This window comes from Bombyx mandarina, chromosome 09 (genome assembly GCF_030267445.1).
Source record: "Bombyx mandarina strain Sakado chromosome 09, ASM3026744v2".
In the NCBI taxonomy this organism is placed as follows: domain Eukaryota; kingdom Metazoa; phylum Arthropoda; class Insecta; order Lepidoptera; family Bombycidae; genus Bombyx; species Bombyx mandarina.
Window position 1 is genome coordinate 9,526,325 of NC_143216.1, and position 13,231 is coordinate 9,539,555.

At 38.2% G+C, this 13,231-nt stretch overlaps 1 non-coding gene across 1 annotated transcript; it reads right to left on the reverse strand.

Moving 5' to 3' along the window:
* Positions 1-5,054: 5,054 nt before the first annotated feature.
* On the reverse strand, positions 5,055-5,127 carry TRNAR-CCU (transfer RNA arginine (anticodon CCU)). The gene has a single exon. It is a non-coding gene; the product is annotated as a tRNA-Arg (tRNA).
* Between the last annotated feature and the right edge of the window lie 8,104 nt (positions 5,128-13,231).

Genomic DNA, 13,231 nt, shown 5'->3' on the forward strand with positions numbered 1-13,231 from the left:
AGTTCATACGTTTTGCTGTTTTGTGTCCCATTCTAGTTTGAGAAGGCACGTTATTTGCACAATGTACTGGATAGTACGTACTTCTCTCGCATGCAGTATGCGCCTCGTACTTACGGCCGTACTTATTATCCGTCGATTGTTCTATTCGTTGGAGCTGCTTAAAAAATATCCGTGGGCCGGGTTTAGTTATATGAGCGCTGCGACCATACCGCGAACTAAATCCTGTAGCAGGGATCAACTATTTTAATTAAACTTGTGCCATACGTGAGCTAATAGAACGTACAACGCGGTTCTTGCTCAATGTTAAAGAAGACACATGCAAGTTGGCAGCGTAGTGTATGTGTGGATATGTAAAAGCGTTATTTAGATTGTCAAAACAGTTAACCAGGATTTCTTTTCATATGATGATGGATATCAAGTGTAGCGGTAGGATACCGCAGTCCCTGCTGTCTTTATGCTCGCTTGGGACTATAGCCAATATAGATATCACATATATTTATTATAGTTTGAGGGCATGTTGTAGACGTCAGGCATAACCATGCAAACAACACTACTGTGTGTCTTGATTGCCTCGATAATAATTTCGCAGTATTTGACAAATCCGAATTCTTGTTCAAGAGAAAATACTAATGGTAAATACAGCTTATGGTACATATAGTTTCTGTTCAGCTATAGTTGTAAAGATGCAGTTTTATTAAGCAGTGCGTTTGTTCTTCGATTCCGTATCAAAGAACAATTAAAATTAAAAGTTTCTGCTATCGTCGTACGTTTGAACGTAGCATGTGACAAAATTATTATTTATTTTAACATCAGTTCGCAAAATGTTATCTTTATGGAAGCTTTAAGCTAGCATGGACGGAAGCCACTATCCTGTAAATGTATGCTGGGAAATGACGACTGAAACTTCAAACTCGCGTGTCAAGATGTTTGGTGGCATTCATGTTATGAGTGGCATTCATATCTATGGACTGCAAGCGTTCTAACATTCAATGGGCCGTAAAGTAATCTAATAATCTAAGAACAAGTGTTACAAGAGAATACTAGACGGGTTGTGAGTTCGTTGACCCTCGTCTAAGAAATAAATAAAAAAACTTAATTCCTATCCAATTTTGGATCACGTACATATATTTTCTCAAAGTGTTACATACACCGTTTCTATTTCTATCGGTGTAAAGTGCAGTGGGTGGACATGCGACGTTCGCGCTCGTAGCTGCGGCTGAAGCAACGGAATTTATTGCCATTCTCTGATTTATAGTCAAGAGCTGCTGAACCGCAATTAATGAAGACGCGCTTTGTAACTAACATGGAATTATAACTACATCTATTTTAAAATTAATGATCACTGAAAATCACTTTAATAATGTCTAAATTCGCTCATAGCAGTGTGCGGGCAGATGATGGTATTATGTCAGAAAGACAACTGCAAATATCACGTCTAGAATAAAATAATCACCAATGCGTAAGACACATACAGAACTACAGATATTCAATTGTATGTATTACTGGCTGACCCGGCAGACTTCGTAGTGCATCAATCGATAAATAAAAGACCTAAACTTTTGTATAAAATAAACTTATAACAAACAAAAGGAATCCGTCCGACGGGGGACAAATCATAGGAAAAACAAAATTGTTATTTTAATTTAATTCCGAGCATTTTCATATTCTTTTAAACCTTCTCTGGACTTTCACAAATAATTCAAGACCAAAATTAGCCAAATCGGTAAATTAGCCAAATAGATATTGGATCCGTGGTAGCCCTTATAGAACACAAGATATTTGATAGATGTCTGAATCTCGCTAATGACAGAAGTAGCTTGATGAGGCTGAAATCAGATACCAGAATCTCTTTATTATTGAAACTTCAATTTCCATGTGGTAGGATTTCTTGTGTACCTACTCGCATCTCTAGCTATAACCATGCTGATGGGCAGCACGGTTGTCTGAAGGTTGGTGACAGCGTTCACGTCTATGTGCTTCGGTAATCAGTAACACTAAGTGGGCAGTCACCTCATCTGCCCATTACGAAAACAATAAAGTATTATTTAAAAACAATTTCCAGCACGTTATGCATTTAGTTTACTGATGTACTTGTGGTCGTGTATTGAATACAGTGGCCAGCAACAAAATTTCATAAAGATCAACTAAAATCATCCCAATTATTCCAAAATTATGTCAGTTAATCTATATATTAATACGTGAAGCAAAAACTTTGTACTCCTTTTTACGAAAATTGCGCAGGTGGAGGAGTATAAAATTTCCCACACTAATAGAGAATATAGAGAAGGAGTGCAGAGTGCTAATATTTTTTTAGAATATTGCATAAAATATACATTAAACCAATAAAGAAAACATTACACACACTACATACCATGTATTTGACGCACACACGCATGCATTCTATTTATTGTCAAACTTTTGTTCTTGACGTCTCTTGTCAAATTGAGAATAGATTATATATTTTTTGTCTTTGTTAATATTTTTTATTAACATTACACACACTAACATGTATTTGACACACAGACGTATATGTATGATTTTGTTTATTGTTAAAGTCTGTAGTTAAGTTGAGAATAGATTAAATATTGTTTCTCTTTATTAATATTTGTCTAAAGTGTAGTCTTGGCGAAATCTGTGATTATAGAATCATAATAGTGTACAAACATATAATTTCAATTAGTTATAGTCGAATTTCGACTACCGAGGGACCACTAATATGTCAGTTAATGACATATTTTTACACTACACAACATGTAGTAGACATATCTGTAGGCGTTCGATATTTTATTTGTACAATAAAAATAGTAAAACAAAGAAGAAATTATGCAGATTTATGTGAAGGTCTGTGGGCGGTCTCCGGACGCCGGGGCACTTCACACGCCGCTGGTCACGTTAATATTCATGAATTTCTCAATGTTCAGAATCACGTACCTGTCTATATTTCGTTTTCAATCGAGAGGAAAAATCATCAAGTGAGCAATTCCTGAAATTAAGCTAGCGATTCGCATTTAAAAGTGGATTAAGAAGCCGCTTGTGGCCCTGTACGTCGCCAGGTGTAGCTCTTCATAATGTTGGCTGGTATATTGGCATGAAATGAATAACCAAAGCCACACAGTTAAGTCGTCGTGGCCTAAAGGATAAGACGTCCGGTGCATTCGTGTTGAAGCGATGCACCGGTGTTCGAATCCCGCAGGCGGGTACCAATTTTTATAATGAAATATGTACTCAACAAATGTTCACGATTGACTTCCACGGTGAAGGAATAACATCGAGTAATAAAAATCAAACCCGCAAAATTATAATTTGCGTAATTACTGGTGGTAGGACCACTTGTGAGTCCGCGCGGATAGGTACCACCGCCCTGCTTATTTCTGCCGTGAAGCAGTAATGCGTTTCGGTTTGAAGGGTGGGGTAGCCGTTGTAACTATACTGAGACTTTAGAACTTGTATCTCAAGGTGGGTGGCGCGTCTACGTTGTAGATGTCTATGGGCTCCAGTAACCACTTAACATCAGGTGGGCTGTGAGCTCGTCCACCCATCTAAGCAATAAAAAAAAAAAAATGTTGTGGTAATATTGTAGAACTTGAGACTCCCAACTTACATGACATAAGAGAGCCCTGAAAGAATGAAGGGGAATAGCCCAAGGCCAACGAATATGCGGGTTATTTAATTAGAGCTACCAAACTGGAGAGTAAGAATGATTTGCAACAAAAGTAGGTGACATTACTGTTTCTTACATGTGCCCACAACACGTGCTAGCACCAGACAAGAGTGGGTTTCCGGTAGCACTGCTATAACTATTATTCGACTCTTCAAACTGTTGTACCATTGTAGACCCGTGTCGACTGGTCACTTTTTATTTATTAAATAAATAAATAAATATTTACTAACAATCACGCCACGTTAACTAGTCCCGTGCTAAGTTCGTAAAGAACTTGTGTTACAAGTACCAGATAACGGAAATAAATATGATATTTTTATTATACACATACGTATATTTAATATACACCCATAACCCTGGAAAGACATTTATATTTCTCATACAAATATCTTCCCTTGGCGGGATTCGAACCCGCGATCCCCTTGTGTAGTGACCATGTCACTTACCACTACACCAGACAGCCGTTATTATTGCCTTTGTAGGTCTACCTGAGCATGCGGTCTACCTGATAGTGAGTGGTTATCAGTCATGTCAGAGGAACTGTCAAGCCACTACATATCGTTCAGTAGGTACTCTCCGAAAGCCTTGTTTGAAGAAGGACTTGTCATAGTGATCGAAAGACACCGTGGAGGAGAGTTCATTCCAGTGCCGGATGGTACGTGGCGGAAGAGATCTATTATTTTTTATTGCGCCCTATAGCATACGGCCCACATGATGGTAAGTGGTAACCGTCACTCATGGACGTCAGAAGTGCCAGGGGAAGTGGCAATTGCCTACCAAGCAGGAAAGGGATTGTGGATAAAAGCAGTGGTCCGCAATGCAATGATAAAAACGAAATAGCTTTTTAGTTCCAAAAAGCTAAAATTGTGGGTTACGAAACATATAAAATCAAGAGTTCGTTTCCCTTCCGAATTCGCCTGAGAACCTGTATTTGACAAGGATTATGCAAATTAATTGGAAAAAAAAACAAAAAAAAACGAGAACCGCTTGATTTGCGCCGGAGAAGCTCAGGAGGGGCCGTGGAGCGGTTTTTCAATGTTGGTAACAATGTATTTGTTTCGTCAAATTGGTATTTTAAGCTGCTTAATGTTTACCAGAGAAACATCTCTTGCACGCGCTTTGAATGGAAGTATCGATGGATTGTGGCTTCGATTTTTTGTGTTAAACTAAAAATTTAATAAACTCCAAACAGAATAACATTACAAAACTAAATCTAGATTAGGTAGGTATAGTAAATATTTAATCATATTCCTTCTAAAGAAAAATGATAGCTTTTTTAGAATGGTAACCTTTTAAAATACTAACAGGAACATGTAAGTGCTTAATTTGTTTAATAGCTTGTATCTACGAGTATAAAATAAGTATAGATAAGCTTTTATTTAAAAAAACTTGCTACCCCTGGTGGGACTCGAACCCACAGTCCCCGGCTTAGGAGGCCGATGCCTTATCCATTAGGCCACAGGGGCTTGCCATGTAGAATTGAAATTAATCATAGCTTGTGTGATACATTGTAATTTTCCTAGATTTCCCTCTGGTGATGAAAGATTGATCTCATGAAAATCTGATATTATTGATTATTGATTTTTATCAAGGCTGGCTTTCGTTTTTAAGGGGAGGGCAGCCATAATATAATGAGTTGAGACAACTGAGCTTTCGAAGTCATGTCCCCAAGTGGGTGATGGTCTTTACAGTATGGTGTCTTAACGATTCTGTAACCCTGCAGCACCAGGTAAGAGAGGCACTCAGTCCCACCACCGCGTCTCTCACTAGGAGCCCGGGCATATCCATAATACCACAGCTCTTTCTATGTCACGATCTTGCTTAGTCACTTAAAGCGTCTTGTATTTAATTGAAAACCACTTAATTCGATTCGAGCAGACGGTTTATTTCGAGTGAACACAAGTGGCCCGTCCACTGTCTGATTTATTGTAATAAACAACTGATATGCCGAACATGTATTGATAACGTGCAGAGCCACTAACTTTTAGATACGGAAATACTTTATTTATAATATTTACTTTTTGGGAAACATATGTAAGACTTTTCCTGATGGAATGATATTGACGTGCCTAGTCAACACTGAGAGAAAGCAATTCCTACGTTAATTACGCTCCTCACATATTTGTTGTTATTACTGCGTAGGTGGATGTTCCAATTCATGGCCTGATGTAAAGCTGTTACTAGAGTCCACTGAGTTCCCTGAGATACTAGGTTGATGTCTTATTTGAATTGTATAACAGCTTCCCACTTCTCAAACCCGACCAATCCACTCATACTACATACATACTAAGCGAGAAAAACGTTTTAATTTTAGCAAATATTGAAATAAGCACGTTCAGATCTAAGTTCTCTAAATCCAACATTCCCAAGCAGTAGACATGTCTAATTAAGGGTGTATCGGACGTGTACGGAGGCTCGCGACTCCAAGCGACGACGCGCGATACCGCTCGGATACGCACGATAAATACGCACTTCGATTTACCATGAATCACTTTCAGTGGACATTCCTTATTAATAAGTAATAGTTTAAAAAAACTAAAAAAATACGCTGTTATAGAAAATCCAACTAAAAAATAGAAAATAAATTTGGGGTGCATGGTATCAGTAGTTATAAATATTTTATGAACAGATATGAGTAGAAGGGCTATTTTGATAATATCCTGAAAAGCACATCACGCTTTTTTTACAATAAAATAATTTTTTCTTACACTATTTTTAATTCAATTTTATTAAAATTTATTTTCTATTTTTTAGTTGGTTTTTCTATAAAAGCGTATTTTTTTTAGCTTTTTTTAAACTATTATTTATTTTTCATTTTTTAGTTAAATTTCAATTTTTTCAATTTTTTTTTTTAATATTGAATTGTCATAGATCCTTAATAAGTATACCAAATTTCGAGTTAATCCGACGTTTTCGGGGGTCAAATACATGTTCAAAAATTCTGTTACATACGTCTGAAGCTAATAAAAGCGTATTAAAATGGAGAATCATCATCATCATGATCTATGTTGTAGTAGGGGCGCTTTGAGCATGCACAACTTTGTACCGATGTTGTTTTAATACAATTGAAGCTTCATCTAGACTCTAGGTACATAGACAATATAGCTCAGTGACCGATGTATGATTGTGTAATCTCGCCAGAAAAGTATTGTCGCATTCCCTATTCTGAGAACCGCTACTGTACTGAGCTGCGAAAACCATTTGAGAGCTGCTCTATTCTTTGAGCCGCTAATTCTAGAGCTTATGTAGCGGTTGTGGGTTTCTGCACCTACCACTTACTTTTATTACATTTACTGGTGGTAGGACCTCTTGTGAGTCCCCACGGGTAGGTACCACCACCTTGCCTATTTCTGTCATGAAACAGTAATGCGTTTCGGTTTGAAGGGTGGGGTAGCCGTTGTAACTAACTATACTTGAGACCTGAGAACTTATATCTCGAGACGTGTGGCGCATTTATGTTGTAGATGTCTATGGATTTCAGTAATCACTTAACACCAGGTGGGCTGTGAGCTCGTTCACCCATCTAAGCACTAAAAAAAATAAAAATAAACTTAATTAACAGACTTGTTTAGTCGCTATAGCTTCCTCTTACCTTCATGACATTTAGTCGATATCATTTTGAAATGAATATAAAGAAACCACATCCTAGATTTAATTTATAGCTCCAAGACGCATATCGCCAAGTCAGCTCCCATAAATAACGCTTGGAGCTAATCCGATACGGCTGTGATTTGTTGGCCTATTTACTTATATATACTTCTGGATCACAGTGGGCCACGACACAGCGGTGTCATGGGTGTCACTTAACCAAAAGGCCACATGTTCGATACTGAGTGCCATCGCAGTTTCGTTATTATTCGGTATTTCTGAAAGTCATCAACGCAAAAAGTGACAGAATACTCAAATGCTATTACGTGAGAATGAAACATAATTTCGAAGTCTTGATTACATTAGATTAACGCACCTTTGCTTTATGCCCGAAACCATGATTAGTGCAGGATAGTACGGGCAAGAAGGATGGTTGTACTAATCTTTGCAGGCTTACGACACATATCTAATACCATCCTTGCTCAAGATGAGAGGAGATAAAAGATTAGGGATATAAAGAAATCAGGTGGGGTTACTACTTATTTGGATGATGGTGGAGGAGTAATAGTAGCTCGTCGAAGACGGAGTTACGCGTGTCTGCTTATTAATAACCAGCTAAACCATTATTATGAGTATCATGGAATAATTGAATTAAAATAGTAAAACCCTTGAACTTATCATTAGCTCAATTTTGGGTCTCGTGCCATATATTCTCAATGGCATTTACAATAAATAACGGATTGATTGAATGATCTGGTTAACAGATGTATTTAAAGGCCACTTATTCCCAACCAACAAATATAACAAATTATTCATACCACATAAATAATCCCGGAATGTTAGATCGCTACAATCAATTGGTTTTGATCAACAAATAGGAGCAGCCATCACATCTTTACGCCGATATCACAACAAAAACTCGTAAATATCTCATTTACAATACGCTATATTTTATTTCACTCATAATCTTCAAGAACCCTCCGCAAAGGTTATTAACAATTCTTGAAATTCTTCGCGGATTTTTTTGTCTAACCACCGCTATACTCTTCAAGGCAACTCCGCTGATGTAACAAAGGAATAAGACACGTTTTGCCTTGAGCTTCACGCGAACTGAAAGTAAATAGTGAGCCTCAATAACCATCGACGTAACGGCATTAAGAACAATTGATTAACATACAAATTGCTTTAGACAATATTGCTGACGGAATGGCGTGCGTGACGCTCACATACAGTGTTTGGCCATAAAACCGGTTGGGATTAACTTTAATTAAATATTTGGATTCCAGACTGCTGGTTAAAAAGAGGTCTCCGAGGAACTTTCAGTTCTACTTCAGTTACTTTCTTTTAAAACCATCGCAGGTAAGTAAAGTTATCCTAAAAGATTTCCAGTCTATACATGCAACTCTTTGGCAGCTTAGAATGATATATTTTTTATTTTATTTTATTGCCGTATAGACAGACGAGCATACGGCTCACCTGATGGCGAGTGGTTACCGTCGCTCGTGGACGTCAGCAATGCCAGGGGCAGAGCCAAGCCTCTGCCTACCGTAGGTATACAATAACAGTGTTAATTACACCAATGCGATAGTGTACTTTATTGCAAGTTTTTGTTGCTAACGTTACCCTCACCCATGGAAACGCAATACGAGAGACCGCTTTTATAATTTTAATCAGAGTATTCATCGTTGTTTCAGTGGCTCAAGATCGTCTGAGAGCTCGCGGGGGCACCGTGTATGCATATGTGGGAATAAAAGCACCTGATTGAGATGTCTGATTGAGTTGTGCTTATTTACCAGTTGATGTTTTGGAGAAATCCATCAGTATCCACTTGTTGTAAGCTGGTTGATTATTTTAATGTCTGCTTTAGCGCATTATCTACTGGATAAACTGAGACAACTGGACCCGATTCGAGCCCATTTGCATTCGTACTCTAATTGCTCATTAGAAGGCGAATGGCCAACAAAAAGATAACTAAAACCTTTGTCAGTTTTGTTAATATTTTACGGCTCTTTTACGATTCGAAAATTAAACGTAAAAGTTAGTATTAAGTATGATCAGGTCTAGACTGGAATTAAATGAGAAGAATTTTTTATTGTTATTCGTCCAAACCAATTCCTTCGGACCGTGACCGTAGAGGCATAAACAAAATTTCATTTCTGCAGACAACCAGATAAAACCAGATAAAGACACTCGTTCGCCGAAATAACTAAATAAATAAAAAACATTGGAGTTAGATAAGGTCGCACTAAAATTCTATATATTCTGGGAAAACGACAATGGGAGCGATTTTCCACCGTGTGGGTGTCGTTGCTCAGTGGACCGATGGTCCTAATGCTATTCTTCAGCATTTCAGCACTACGAGTATATGAATTTCTAAGCTTATTATCTTGCATCTTGTAGTTAACGTGATTCAGATTTTTCCGAATTTAATTCGTTCGATGATAGCTATCGCTATTAAGAGTAATGGATGTATATGTACTTGCATCCCAACATTATGGTTGAAAGTGCCTTGACCTTAACCAACTTCGCTACCGTATTTATTACCAGCATTGTGCTCTCCTTATATGCTAACTTAACTCTTTCACTGATTTGCCAATCATCCCGTTCCCAAGCAAGATTGCTATCAGAAAGTAGGTGAACGTAAGCTGTGATCTAGTGCGGTCATCGTTCAGTTCCTGGGCTTTAAAGTGAGAGACCCAAGCTGAGCCCTGAATTGACTTGAGCTTTCTGCTATGCCCAGTCTGCTAGTGCTATCGTCGTCAAGCCTGACACACGAGTTTGAGATTTGTTATTGGAATAAGGTTCATCGTATGCTTCATATATAATTCTTAAACCGATACACAGCTCATTTTGCAGTCCGCGATAACAAGACTTCATCTATTTTGTTCCACAGGGACATGCACTAAGTTTTTGAGTAAGTACTTATAATTTTCTGTAGAGGTTTTTTTTTTTTTTTTTTTATTGCCTTTGTAGGCAGACGAGCATACGGCCCACCTGATGGTGAGTGGTTACCGTCGCCCATGGACTTCAGCAATGCCAAGGGCAGAGCCAAGCCGCTGCCTACCGCAAAATGCTAGTCAATATGCTAGTCATCCTTTCAGAATAGTTGTTTTTGTATGATAAAATGATCTTCTAGATTAGATATGTGGCATTTCACTATCGTTCTTTTTTTTTCGTGAATAATATTGTGACTTGAACCCAAACGCTTGTTGCATCATAATATTATTTGTAATAATTTGTTAATTTGTTTAATAATTTGTTTTCATATTTTTTGCGTGATCGATTCGTTCTAACTCCAACAGAGCGGGTGCTTTCAACAGTATTTGCTGTACGTTTCGAATAATGAACTGTAAAACATCGGTAGCGGTCCACGAACGATTTTAATAAATCAAAATAGGTATACATCTTCGACCGTAAACAATGGACGTAGCTTGAAGCAGATTCATTTCAATTAAGCTGACGTTATCCGTTTGCAGGTTTGTAGAGGCACGAGGATACAAGTGAGCTAATGTACCTTAATTCCGAATGATTCCGAACGAATTCTGCATTCATCAGACAACGGACCATGCCACTCTTTGTTTAGAGCTGTTGAGTTTTGATTCAACTAACCTCGGCTATAAACCTCAGCTACAAGATCGCATTCGAAGAAAAATGTTTTCACGATAGTTATAATAGGTATAAGAAATGTGATGAGTCTGGCAAACGCGTTGGACACGTATGACTTCCGATCAACATTTACCGTCACTTCCGTCCGACCATTAATGTACCTGGTTCATAATGTCACACCCTGGGTGCAAGAACTTCCCGAGAACGTGCTTAAGTTAGGACATAGTTTGGCTATAAATATTGTAACAATATTAGGGCTAGACTGTGCATGTACATATGTGCTATGAGCTCGTTGGCCCATTGTATATGCCCATTGTTGCGGTTAGAGCCCATTGCATGATGTGGGATCGCCTTAACCCAGACGACGAGGCAACGCAAAGCCGTCATCGGCTGAAACATGTATTGTCGGATCCCCCGAATCCACTATCAGTTCTTTAGGCTCTCCAAACACTTGTTACCGTCCTCGTCGAATTAATCGATTACGACAAAGAGTTCAACAAGTTAACTAACCCAGATCACCAGATCTCCTCAGTCGGTTGCGATTCGGATCCGGTAGATTCTACGAAGCACTGTACTTGTGTACACTGTACATGGACAGTGCGTTTCCAGAGGTCTTTTTTGCCACGCACCATCCGGCTATGGAATGAGCTCCCCTCCTGGGTGTTTTCCGAGCGCTATGTCATGTCCTTCTTTAAAAGAGGCTTATGGAGAGTATTAAGGGGTAGGCAGCGGCCTGGCTCTGCCCCTGGCATTGCTGAGGTCCATGGGCGACGGTAACCACTCACCATCAGGTGGGCCGTATGCTCGTCTGCCTACAAGGGCAATAAAAAAAATTTGCTAGAGCTGCTATTAGCAAATTCTCTCAGGTTGAGCTCGTAAGCTCATCTACCAATTCGCCAGAAGCTAGAATAGCCCCTTAGGCTACCAATAGCCAATAGGTAGAGAAACAAGGCTATTCAGGGTCATTGGCTAAGTACTTTTACATCATGAGAATGAATGTGCCATAAAGTGACATCCAATCTGACCGGAATCGTCTCAGTAAACTAAACTTATTTTATATCTGATCTAATCCGAGAGACACCATCAAACATTTTATATGTTTTATTAAAATATATGCAAATCGCTAATAAGGACAATGAATAACGTTATGATGGTCCATAAACGAGTCCGAACTCAAATGACATTTACGAAATACCCTTGTATTTTTATTGTATCGTTCGTTTTATTGTGTTTTCTGTTCGTCGTGTTTGTTGTTACATTATGTATGTAGTTATGAAATGTCAGCATCAGTTATAAATGTGACGTTATTTTACTCTTAAAGCTGTTGATGTCACATACCAGGCCAGAAGACATGGATCCGCGGATATGTCCTCGTGGAAACATTTCTTCTACTCAACTTCATATTGTATCTGTAGCTGTAAAACTTATTATATCTTACTATAAAATCTCCATTTATTCCATAATAATTTCTCTATTGCATACAGGCGGTATTGTGAATCCGGAAGAGTTGATATCTAAAATCATATGATCGTGCGTGTTTTAGAAAGACTTCAAAATATTTCAAAAACTTTTGACTATCTCTACGGGCTTAGGGGACAGCTTGTTAGCAAAAAGGTCATGAGTTCGTCTTTCAATCTAAATTAGTAAAATTGTATCGAAAAAGACTTTATGAATCAATAAGAGTAGGTTTTCAGAGAAAAAGGAATATCTTTCATCATATAAAATCAGTCGAATCATGTTTACAGCTAGTTAATGCGACACGTCATTCCCTTATAGCTTCAGAACATTTTTAGCTACATAGCGTGAATCAAAAAAGGTTGTAATCAATACGTGTATAGTTTTTAAAGAAAAAGGAATACCTTTCATCGTATAAGATCAGTTGAATCATGGTTGCTAGATGCAATTTCGGCATTCCTAGCTATTTTAGCTACAGAACGTTTTTATCTGCGCAGTTTTTATCTTCTAAACGTCTGAATACGATCGTGATGAACTTTTATCACTGTAAGAGATTATTTTTTTTGCCATTTGTAATGTCCGGATATGTTTTTATTTATTTATGTAATAATTAGACTAGATAAACCGACTGCTATTGACAGCATTACTGCACCATAACTATCTTCTCATCAACGGTAAGCTAGTTAAAAATACCCGTGTTATATTATAGTCGGTAGTGAGGATAGTAACGTCTCTGGAGCGATGTTACTCAAGGTGTGCCCGACATAACGGAGCTCTGTAATGTGCACAGTCTAATTCGCACGTCATCAAGGGAGCGATAGTGATAATTGCTTTCTTCGTTGCGAGGTTCGTGTGTACCGGACCGCTTGCAGGGCTGTCGGGTCTGCTCTTATTGAACATCTTACGATTTTTTTTATGGCA